The 12,597-nt window shown below is 45.6% G+C and overlaps 1 protein-coding gene across 3 annotated transcripts in view; it reads left to right on the plus strand.

Annotated features, from left to right (window-relative positions):
• Nucleotides 1–864: 864 nt before the first annotated feature.
• GPR132 (G protein-coupled receptor 132) overlaps nucleotides 865–12,597 on the plus strand; it is an 87,876-nt gene continuing 76,143 nt past the window's right edge. The window contains exons 1-2 of one of the 3 annotated variants that reach the window (XR_008822888.1): nucleotides 865–1,198; nucleotides 6,225–8,749. The gene's annotated coding sequence lies outside the window, so the exon portion shown is untranslated. Of the gene's footprint in view, nucleotides 1,199–2,327; nucleotides 2,891–6,224; nucleotides 8,750–12,597 lie in introns of those variants that run through there. The other 2 variants (XR_008822889.1, XM_056345123.1) reach the window with 2 other exon arrangements.

The raw sequence follows: 12,597 nt of genomic DNA on the forward strand, positions 1-12,597 counted from the left end.
TAATGTTAAGTCTGAACCTCCCATGATGCAGCTTTGAACCATTCCCACACATGCTGTCACTGGATACTAGGAAGAGGAGATCAGCACCTCCCTCTCCCTCAGGAAGCTGCAGAGAGCAATGAGTTCACCTGTCAGCCTCCCATTCTCCAAACTGGACTAGCCCAAAGTCCTTAGCCACTCCTCATAGGACATTCCTTCCAGATGCTTCACCAACTTTGTTGCCCTCCTCTGGACACGTTCAAGGACCTTCACATCCTTCTTAAATTGTGGGGCCCAGAACTGCACACAGTACTTAAAGTAAGGCTGCACCAATGCTAAATACAGTGAGATAATCACCTCGATTGATTGATGAATTGCTTTGGGAAAGAGGCTAAGGTGCTGCCATTCCCTCACTCTTGTAAGATGGGCACACTACTGAAGGGCATCTCTGAAAGATCTGGTGGGAATGTGTGTTTACAAACATACAAGGCAGCAAATCCCCTCAGAGACTTCAAAGTATGTAACAACAAGAAAAGGACTTACAAATCAGGACCACAAAAGAATTGATTATTGAAGACTGCTAGGTTTACTGGCTGATAACTGATTTTCTAATAAGCTATTTATAGTATTCAAATGGCACACACAAGCTTTTGTGTGCATCAAGTCTTTCATTAAGAAATTACTTACATTCATTTTGCACATTGTTTGGGACCTATGGACAGTTCCTAATGAGGATGTTATACGCTATCGCTCTGAACTGTTGTTTGGTATAACACTGGAGATTTCTGCCCAGAAGATTGTGGACTGTGCTTGAGCAAGAAGTGGAAGTGCAACAAAAAAAGTGGTGCAACAGTTGTACATGGAAGTTGCCACATCCCCTTTTGACTCCTGACTCTAACTTACTGAGGGTCATAAGTGATTACTGTGTTTGAGCTTCAAAACTGTTTTTAACTCAGATCAGAGAGCAAGGACCTGGATTCTTTTTGCCTTCCTCTGCAGTAGTGGGTTGCTAGTTGCCTGCTGGTATCATGGAGGCAGAGCTCACCCAAGCCCTCCTCTGCCACTGACATGGCACCAGACACCAGCAGGATCAGTCTATCCTGTTCCCAGACTTTTGGCTGAGATCCTGTAGCCTTGAGACGATCAAGATGTTCTGCCTAATCAAGTCACCAGACCCAGTACTTGGGTGAAATCTGATGGTCTGTGATTGCCAAGCCAGGTAAGACAAACTAATGGCCCCTTCTGACTTCCACCTGCATCATGCATTGGGTTCGTGTTGCTGTGTGTGTGGTGCCCTGCGGGACATGGAGCATGGTCAGTTTTGGGGTGCACAGAGGGGGACCAAGGGCTGGGCCACTCGCAGGTGGCTCACCCAAGGGGACAGGTCCCCACCAGGGAGCCTGTGGGAAGGCTCCTCACGAGGGGAAGGTGCTCGGTGCAGTTGGAGCAAGTGCCCTGATACCTCCAGGAGGGCTTCTGAGAGCCTGGGGATGCTGTGCTTTGAAATTTCACCTGAGGTTTCCCCTGGGTGAGCGTGACTGGCTTGCAGAGCTGTTCTCAAACTGCTCAAGCACTCACACATCTGCAGGGTGTGCAGTGTACTCTTCCCATGTCTAACTCCCATTGACATCTGCGGCATTTTTTACACATTCTTTTCCCTATGCTGCCTCTCCTTTCTGCCTCCCCTCCCCTGATACAGCCACTGACCTGTCCCTACTGCCCAGCTCCTGCAACAGGCTCCAGCTGAGCTGCTCTGGGAGGGTAAGCAACCCCCAAGGGCAGCTCTGGATGTTCAATAGCTCCCACCTCAGACATTATCCTCAGTGCTGATGTGTGTTGCTCACAGAGCACCACTCACAATGGAAACTTCTCACGTGTTCTCCTTGGCTCCTCTTTATTCCCAGTCACAGCAATCATGAGGCTGCTTTTTGGCCTTTGTTTGTCCTGAACTGCTGTGCCTCAAGTGAGCGTTTATTAGCACTTCCTTCTCTGAAAAGGAGTGACTGCAAAATAAGCCAAGGGTCATTTCCCTTCCCTTGAGACCAGGAGATGTCCTGGCTTTTAAATCAGGCTCCATAAATTTTAAGCCATAGCATCTCATGTGTTTCGCCTAGAGAGGGGTGGAGGTTCCCCCAGAGAGAGTGAGGAAAAGAAACTCCTTCTGATGTGACAGCATGTTGCTTGGGCAAGTGTTTTCAAGGTATCTGAGACAAATGACAGCACAGACCAGTGAAAAAAAGCAATCATTAATATACCAACTGTGTGAAATCTATCAGAAGAAGAAGTGGAAGAAGGAAGTGACTGTTTTCTGTTTCTTGCACCATCTTTACTTGCATATCATCCTGCAGGGTTGGGCATCAGCAAGTGGAGTTGTTGAACATCAGCCAGCAAAAAATAATGCCAGTAAATAAAATGCTGTTGTTGAAAATTGACACAAATAGACTGTGCTATGTGTGATGAATGTAAATTTTTGGACTGAAAACACTCCTGATATCTGCAATGCTCACTTGAAGCTCGGAAACAAGGATTCAGTCTAATGTCAGAAGCTTGAATCTTCTACAGGTCCATAAAAATCTCAAATTTCCCAGCACATAAACTGCCTTCTCCACACTACCCATGGGTTTCTCTAATCCATGCTGATTCTTTCTGAAAGAGATTCCAGTGGGAAAAGCCATCGGAGAACAAGGTGGCTCCTAACAAGTGGTGTCAGGAGTACATGTTAGTGGGGCAATGTGGCAGGGAGATCAAGAGCCGCAATGGCTGGCCAGTTCCAGTGGTGAGCATGATATTTGTACCTCAGCATGTTCTGGTCCTTTGATGGAGTATCCCTCTAATGCCTGTTTACATCCTGAAAGCAGACACAAGGGCTGCATCAAGGAGTTCCTCTCTGCCCCTTCCTTTTCAGGGTGAGAGTCAGTTCTGGTAGCTGGGGGGATGTGCCCCCAGGGCAAACACCCTCACTGAAGCAGCACACCTGACCCAGAAACAACGGGAGGTCTGGTCCCAGGCTCAGCACTGTTCCTTGGTTAAAGTCAATAGGTTCCCCATGTCCCCTCACTAACAAGTCCCACAGATCCTAGTACTAGCATTGCTTTTTCCCATCAAGCCCATACCTTCTCTTCGACCTCAGTTTTAATTTCTTTTCTACAGACACAATAGTGAAGTTGCATACTCAGGAGGGCTCACGGCCCCAAAGAAGTCCAGCTTTTCTAAGTCCGTGAGCTGCTTAGTGACATTTTCCCACAGCGCAGAGCTGCAATACAACCCACATTCCCCCAGAGAAGCAGCTCATGGGTAGGAGACAAATGTGTGCCTAGCGCTCTTTCCCTCCATCCCAGGAGTGGCTGTCCTACATGACCATGGCAGGACAGTCGCCTGACAGCTTCGTCCTCAGGTAGGGATTAAACCACCAACACCCAATTCACCAGTGTAACCCACAATATGAGTACGTGGGATGGTTCTAGCATAGGAGCCACACCTGAACACAAGCTGTGTGTGGCATACAAGCCCACTTCTGCCTGAAAATCTAAGCATTGCTCAGGGTATGGAGCAACCTACGTATGGAAGAAACTTGTTGTCATCTTCTCTGGCAACTGACAGGACTATGGATGAGGGTGTGCCATAAAGAGAGGGAGAAGTCAGGGAATCAGAAGAATATTTTTTCTTGACTTCTGTGCTGCAATTAAGAAAAGGTTTTTGTTTTTCGTTTTCACGTGCCTCAACTCCCACCAGCTGCATGCACCCACCCACAGCATGTGTGCCATGTTTTTATTACGGCTGTAGCCCCAGGTAGCATGGAACTGAGGCCAAGCATACATTAGTAAAATTAGAAGAAATATCATCTGACGGGTCTGGACAGTGCTGTGGGCAGAGCATATTTGGCAAGACTGCTTCCTTCGCAATCCAGCCCAGAGACATTCCCTGATCCTATCTGAACAGGGACTGAACTTGCAAAACAAGCCCCAGCTTGCGAGCTGTAAGTCAGGGATGTCTTAAACACTGCCTCAGCATCCAACACTAACAAGCTCCTTTTATCTTGTTCGTCCTGCTTAAATAAATGCAGCAAGCCCCCATGATAATACAGCAGCCTTGAGGGCTGCAAGGGATAGGTCTGTGTTTTTCACACCCTCCAGCGTTTGCCCTTTTGTATTTGGCCATTTTTGACCCATTACCCTCCTTTTCTCAGGCCCAGCTAAGGAGGATCAACTGTAGTGCTCACAGGCAGTGGTTTGAAACCTGCATCTACTCCATATGTTCCTGTTCATGTTCCTCACTGATGAGCCATAAGGATCTACTCACTTCAGTGGGTTTCTCTATGTAGCAGCCTTTGAAGGATATGTGTGCTTAAAATCAAGTATACGTTCCAACTTCTTTTGAGTACCATCCTGTTAAACAAAGCCTCCTTCACAACCCAAGAGATTTCGTAAATGGTCTGTCAAGATGGGCAGGAGCTTGCGGAATACCCTGTGCCCCCCGCCATTGTATCTGAGAAAGACTAATTAGAAATGTTGTGTTTAGGAACCATTTGCTGAAAAATGGTGATGAAAAACATCAGATCAGAGGAAGACAGGATTTACACTGATCTCTTCCAGAAAATCCCACGTGGTAATGTTATTGCAGTAGCTTGAGCTATCCTTGCCCAGGCTTCAGTGGGAAAGTGCAGATGTAAAGGCATGATGACTGCAAAGTGCATTTACCTTGCTACTAGAAGATGGAAAAAGAAAACTTTACTTGTGAAGCAAAAGAATTTCAGGCAGAAGTTTGTAGTGACAGAGAGTAGAAAGCACAGTGTTTTGTTCAAATGCAGAGCAATGAAGACAAAAGGCTGATACAAAGGGACTACATGGGATGTGGCTGATGCTTTTATAGCCTTGATTTATCTACTTTAGAAATAGGCAAGCCACAGAGAATAAATGAGTCCTGTATGGTAATAAACAAATAGCATTACTATATGGGAGAGAAAGGGTCATGCTCCTGTGTACCACGGATGTACCAATGTTTACTGTACTCTTGTGCACCAAGAGAGACATGTTCAAACCTAAATTTCTAAGGAGGGAAGAGAAGGATCAGATTGGAAGAGAAAATAAAGGCAGCTCAGAACCGGCTTTTATCTTAAATATATTTTGCTCCTCATCCACAATACAGTGCAATGCAGTCTTCATGCCCCTTTTCTCACCTTCCTTTCATTTTGCAGTATCACTCATTGCTCTTCACATGTCAGTACTGCCCACTATCAGCACAACGCACATTCCTTTAACAAACAACATCATTCCCCTCTCATGGGCTTAGGATGAATTATTACAGAGATATCATTCAAGGGCCTTAAATATATTGGCTTTAGAGCTATTTTTACTTGCAAATGCTTGAGCCAGACCTTTGAAGTTTCATTTGGGTTCAGGGCAAAATAGAGAACACATTAAAATAAGCAAGAGCTGGTGGTTTTGTTCTAAGTGTTACCAGAAGCCAGGGTGAGACTCAGAAGAGGAAGGGAAGGGGATTGCCAAAGATTTCCATTGGATGCTTACTTTCTCCAGGGTTTGTAAATCTGTCCTGTAACACCCTTAATCCCTCTTCCTGCAGGGCAGTATGGTATCACTGAAATCTTCACAATCTCCTGCAAACAGAGGTTTTAATGCAGCCCTTTGTTTATTGTCTCTGAAATTCTTTCATTTTTCAGGAGAAAAAAGGGGCCATTTTTTCTCTGGAGCCTGAAGGCTCAGGGAAGTTATCCAGTGTCTTATCCTGCTCTGCCTCCCATCCAGCATTTTGACAGGCATGGACTAGTCCATACCTAGATACCACCTCACTGGACGTGCCAAAGAAATGGAGTGCTGGAGACCATGGCATGACAATTTTCCAGATTCAGGGTGAAGGTAAGGCAACCACAACTACCAGGCTTGAAGCTGATGTATGTATTGCACTGAAAGCAGCCTCTGGAAAGGCCTGAAGGCCATTCAGGCTGTCTGCTACCCAAAAGTCTTCTCCCTAATGTTGTGCACAGGGCCCGGGGGCTCCCCACATCTCTACCAGGGCGCTGTGTGTGGGGGCTGAAGAGGTGCGCAGGGCTCGTGTGCCCCTCCATGGCACTCCATGGCTGTGCTCAGGGTGTGTGCCATGCAGGAGGCAGGCAAGCCTGGTCCTGACAGCAGCCTTGGGAATGCCCTCAGCCAACAGTATCAATGTCATCAAAGGTGGCAGGGATCAGGAGGCTGAACTGATTTGCTCCTGTCTCCCCACCCACGCAGGAGCTGAGGAAAGTCAGAAGTGCAGAGCAGCTCCGGTGTAGTCCGTTTGGTGAGCATGACCTGAGATAAGACAGGAGCTTTCCCATCTGGCACCACCCGAAAGCAAGAGATAAGGAGACTGTCCCCCTCCATCCTTGGCGAATTGTACAGGCAATTATTCACATCCAAATCATCCTGGGAGCACGCCACTTAAGGAAAGGCTAGAAGAGTTACAGGAGGACAATCTACATGTAGCTTTTGGCAGCCAGCTTGCATTGCGAAAGACCCATGCCATTCTCAGTGGGCATCATAATAATTGGCCTGGCTTACATACAGCTGGAACATTGCTGTTGATTTCTTGCATCTCAACGCCAAACACTGTAAAATCAGAGGCCTCAAAGAAGAGTAGAGACATGATCAGATCATTTGGTGTGGGTTTGATTTATGAAGATTAAGTGATGCTTAGATATAAGCTGGTGAAGAGATAAGAAAATAGCATGCATGAGTCTACAAGTATCAGATGGATCTAGGCAGGGTCACATATATGTGCTTGGTGAGAAAGAAAATGGGAAGAAGGGAAAATTCCTTACCAGTATGGAATAGACAAGACTTGGATAGGGTCTTAGACTAAGAGAAAATTCTCTTGCATAATATCATAGAATCATTTAGATTGGAAAAGACCTTTACAATCATCAAGTCCAACCTTTAAACCAGGACTGCCAAGTCTACCACTAAACCATTTCCCTAAGCACCACATCTACATGTTTTTAAACAGCTCCAGGGTTGGTGATTCCACCACCTCCCTGGGCAGCCTGTTATAATGTTTGACCACCCTTCTACTGAAATCTTTTTTCCTAATATCTAATCTAAACCTCCCCTGGCCCAACTCGAGGCCATTTCCTCTTGTCCTGTTGCTTGTTATCTGGGAGAAGAGATGGACCCCCACCTGCCTACAGCCTCCTTTCAGGCAGCTGTAGAGAGTGAGAAGGTCCCTCCTGAGCCTCCTTTTCTCCAGGCTAAACCACCCCACTCCCCTCAGCCACTCCTCATAAGGTTTATGTTCCAGACCCTTCACCAGCTTTGTTGCCCATCTCTGGACATGTTCCAGCACCTCAATGTCTTTCTTGTAGTGAGGGGCCCAAAACTGAACCCAGTATTTGAGGTGTGGCCCCACCAGTGCCAAGAATAGCAGGACAATCACCACAGTCCTGCTGCTCACACTGTTGTGAATACAAGCCAGGATGCTACTGGCCTCCTTGGCCACCTGGGCAGACCACTGGCTCATATTCAGCCAACTGTCAATCAGAACCCCCAGGTCCTTTTCCACCAGGCAGCTTTCCAGCCACTATTCCCCAAGCCTGTAGCATTGCATGGGGTGGTTGTGACCCAAGCACGGGGCCAGGCACTGAGCTTTGTTGAACCTAGTACAATTGGCCTTGGCCCATCGGGCCAGCCTGCCCAGATCCCCCTGCAGAGCCCCCTGCCCTCAAGCAGATCAACACTGCCTTCCAACTTGCTGTCCTCTCCAAACTTACTGAGGGTGCACTTGATGGCCTTATCCAGATGATCGATAAGACATTAAACAGGACTGGCCCCAGCACTGAGCCCTGGGGAACACCACTTGTGACCGGCCACCAGCTGGATGTAACTCCATTCACCACCACTCCTGGGGCTTGGCCATCCAACAGCTTCTACCCACTGAAGACTACACCTGTCCAAGCCATGACAGTCAGTTTCTCCAGGAGAATGCTGTGGGAGACAGTGTCAAAGGCTTTACTAAGGTCCAGGGAGACAAAATCCACATCCTTTCCCTCATCCACTAGTTGGGTCATCATATCATAGAAGGAGATCAGGTTCATCAAGCAGGACCTGCCTTCCATAAAACCGTGCTGTCAGGGGACCTTTTAAATAGCAGAAAATGTTCTGTAGATGCAGCCTTGCTTGGATGGGGTAAAAGATAACAGTTGCAGCTCAGACTTGTAAGACCCAATGCTTCTTGATGAAAGGTGAATTTTAAAAGTGAGTTCATTTCTGCTATGGATACAGTTAACTGAAAAAATCATCATTTATTTCAGTTTTCTAGATTTCCTTTAAAAACATTATGTGCAATGAGCAATCAAAGGAAAGCCAAGAAGCTGAGAGCTAAAAGTTAGCAAAATCATTAAAGAAACAGCAAAGAAATATTAAGAGCACAATGCATTCAAATCGGCACAGAAGGCCAGATGGTACATACCCAAGGGTATTAAAGGAATTAGCTGAAAAACTCTTAGGCCCATTATCCATTATATTCAAGTGCTCCTGAAGAGCTGAGGAAGCCCTGATGACTGGCAGAGGGAAAATATCATGCTTCTTTTCCAAAAGGGGAATTACAGTTCAATTAACTTCACATCCTTTCCAGGTGAAACTTGGTCTCTAATAATCAGAAACTACTAGTAGTTGTTCTGCAGGAAGAACAAAACAAATACGTGTTACACACAAAGACAAGTCACATTAAGAGAAGCAGTTGCATCCAAGTGGTAGACTCTACAGCCACATTATGTTCACAATGTTTATGGGAGGAGAAAAACACCGGGGGGGGGGGGGGGGGGGGGGGGGCGTGTTGGGTGGGGAGAATGAAAAATAAGCAGCTGCTTATCCGTCATGTGGGATGGAGTATACACCATAGTGGGACGTGCTGGCAGGAGGAGGAAGGGGATACAGTCCCTTGAGTTGCTCAGTAAATTTGCCCTGAAGGGTTTCACTCATTGACAAGACAACTGGTTGTACAGAGAGCTTTCCTGCAGAGAGCTCCTTGATTTCAGTAATTCTATTCAGTTTCTTCAGACAGAATATTCCCGTAGATCCTGATGCATCCCTAAAGGATTCCATGCAGATGCACTCGACTTTAACAGTGGTTGGACTGGGCCCAAAGCAGAATAAGAAAGATGTAGGGTGGATACAATGTAGGGGGAATAACAATGAAAGAAATTAAAATCAGCCCCTACAACAGAAAGTGGATAATGCTTGTAAATATTGTCGTGGTGGGATCCTCAGGGACTCCTGCTGTGTTGGACATTATACTCATCTGCAGTAGCATCAAGGAAGGAGAAGAAAAATACATCAATCAAATTCAAAGATAACACCCAGCTGGAGCGTGAATTGCAAATAATTTATTAGAAGCATCATCCTAAAGGGATTTCAATAAATGAAGAGTGGGACATAGTGGGAACAGCAAGAAATTGAACAAATCTAAGTGCAGAAACATCCACAGGGTAACAACACTCACTGAGGAGAGGTCAAAACAGTAAGTCAGAGCCTGTGGAGAGCAGTAATCCAGAAAAGACCCTTGGATGCAAATGTTGATAGAAAACTACAACTGATAATTCATTAAAAAAACCCAGATCAATCCACTTTTGAAATGCTAATAGGAATACCACATGGGGCAGAGCCTACTGAAAAGAGTGCAGGCAAACAGGTGATGTTATAGATTAACTGGTATAGACAAGAGGGTGGAAGGAATGACCTATTTACTAGGAAGATCAAAGGAAATAAACACATACATAGCCTGGAAAAAAATGGGAGGCAGCAAGTATAGTCTGATACAGAGACAAACCCTACCATGAAAGAATGCTGCTGAGTGGGAGGGAGACCCAGGGCTCATCAGTTAGCAGTGGTGGGGCTGCACGCACAGGGCCACACTCAGACTGGGAAAGGGGGTAATCTGATGACTTGACAAGATCTCCAACAGGATTGTCTTGGAAAGGGCTCCACTGTCCAGAAGATTAGGATTTAAAACCACCATACACGCTAGTCCTGTGTTTGGTCCTCCACCTACATGAAGTCACCAGTTGGCTGCCTCTGGGTTCATGCCATGTTGATAGACAAATTTGCAGCAGAGTTCCTTGGGCCAGTAGATGTGAAAATGGAAGCAAAATCATCAGAGCTTGAATACGGGGGGAAAAGTGTTATGGCAGGTGGAAGGAAAGTCACTGCAGAAGAGGTGGAAAATCCCAGGTGCATGGGGTTAGATCCCTCCAGGTGTGTACAGCCAGGGGTGGGCAAAGCAAACGTATGGATGGTAGGTAAAGGAAAGGACATGAATTATCATGTGGAGTAGCCCCGTCCCAGCATGAGGACTGCAATGTCGTTTGCCAACGGGCTATTTGTTCTCCTTTCTTGGAGACTAATCGATGTGGGCCAGAGTAGAGAGAAATCTCACCTCTTTCTCAATATCCCTGTGGTAGATACCATGGTTCTTCCATGTGGGAACTGGGAGAAAGCTATGCTATACCTCAGGGACTTAACTCCTGTTAGCTCACAACCTCAACTAGACTGTCACCATAGACATATTAATGCCACACTTGAATCCAAGTTTTGTCCATCATCCCTTAGTGTCTCTGCTTCCTCTGTGGACAGCACTGGCCAATATGGGAAAAGATGAGAGGACCTACTGGGAATTTCATGGTCAGCCTTACAAAACTGCTGGATCACTCGTTCTACCAGTGCCCCCATTTCTCTGTGTTGGCTGCCCACTGACCCCTGGCTGGGATTCACAGTGCAAGTTATGATCCAGAAACCTCAAAGAGTGCATGGCCAGTTAGAAAATTCATTTTCACACGTCATCTCCAAGCCTTTATTAACACGAGGCTTTCGGGAGCCTGCAGCAGGGTGTATCTGCAGCAGGCCCTCTGCTCTTGAATCTGCACCCAGTAGAGACACTCCTCATTTTTATCGGATCTTCCATCAGAAGTGGCAGCTCTTCACCTCTCCGCTGAGGCAGTGCTGCTCACAGTAGGCTAAGGAATTCCTGGCAGTTCTTCTCAGTGGAAAGGCTTTTGCTATATGTAAGCAATATGAAATCCGCCTACATGTTTGGGAGGGTGACAGCACATTATAATCATACGGCATCACTCGAGTGCCCGTAACAGCGACTGCAGCCACACTAACGGAAGCTCTGAAGGAAGGGAATGAGAAATTCACTCCCACCACTTGACTCATGTGGGTTGCTGCTTAGATACAGGTAGAAGCAGCCGCTGAAGTCATGGGTGTCTGTGGGCTGCTGAGTTTCTAACTTGATGTTTTATGGGGTTCTGCCTATCAAAATATTTGGGATCTGCTCATCTCTGGTTACCGTGCTGGTTTGAGAAGTGTGTTTTGGCTGCATATAAGCCGTAGTAAGGCACCATCTTGCTCAATGCTGGCTGAGTTTGCTGCATTTTGAGCATGGTTATCAGGGAAAAGCCATGCATGTACAGTAACTCTGAGCTGTCAACAATAGTTTGTCAGGGGCATCCCAAGGCTCCAGGGCTGCCATTCTGAGTGGGCAACGTGGCATTTACATAAGTATTGTTTCAGAGAAACAATCACAAAAGGAATACACAGATATGTGAACAATTGATGGATTTGGGACTAGTAATCAAGGACCCAAAATTAATATTATACTTTCAAAGGAAATGTTATATTGTCTAATCTTTAAATTGCACACCACTTCAGTGTTACTAAACGAGAGGAAGTGCAGACTCATCGCTGAGATGGTGAGACAAGTTAGTCTGAGGTCAGTTTCTAGTTCCAGCCCAGACTTCCTGAACCCAAGTCACTAATTACTCCTACCCTTGTGTCCAGCAGTTCCCTATCAGGAGATAACGATAATACTACCTTTCTCCACACTTTTTCTATCTTATCTATTAAATAATGGAGGGAGATGGAGAAAGATTTCCTATAAAGATGTACAACCCCCTGCATAGTGGAACACCTCATCTTGATTGAGGACACATACAGTATTGTTATTTATATTAATATCAGCTGTCCCACCATATTCTTTTATACAAAGGAAGACTATTACAGAAAACAACTGTTGTAGAGCACCGCTAACTAGATATTACATGGGTCTGTCTCTCTGGTTTAAAGAAGCATATATATCTGTCTAGACGTGGGCAATGTGTTAGAGGCTGGGTGGTTTATGAAGGCACATATCTTGTAATGGAGAGTGTATCGTGACTGAAAGGCTGACGACTAACTCTTCATTTTCATAGAATGGCTCCCAGAACTAGCTATTATTTACTATGAATCTATGCCGTGAAAGGATAATATATGTAATTAAAACTAACATAGGTATTTGATTGGTTTGGGTACAGATTACCACGCAAGCCTGTTTTAATTCGTAGTATAATACCTATTTTATGTTTTACAAGCAAGAGTAAAAGCTTAAGGGATACTGTTTTCCAGATCATGGTGAGTCAATGAAAGACTATTTAAAGCTTCCTATTTAGGTGAGTGGTTATCCCCTTGTCTTCTTTCAAATTTATGATCTTCCTTCCTGCCTTTAATTGTCTTAGTTTTCCTGAGGAAATCAAAACATAATGGTATAAACCAGTCATTTTGTTGTACATAATACATATGATTTACCTTTTAACTT

This window comes from Falco biarmicus, chromosome 7, assembly GCF_023638135.1.
Source record: "Falco biarmicus isolate bFalBia1 chromosome 7, bFalBia1.pri, whole genome shotgun sequence".
NCBI lineage: Eukaryota > Metazoa > Chordata > Aves > Falconiformes > Falconidae > Falco > Falco biarmicus.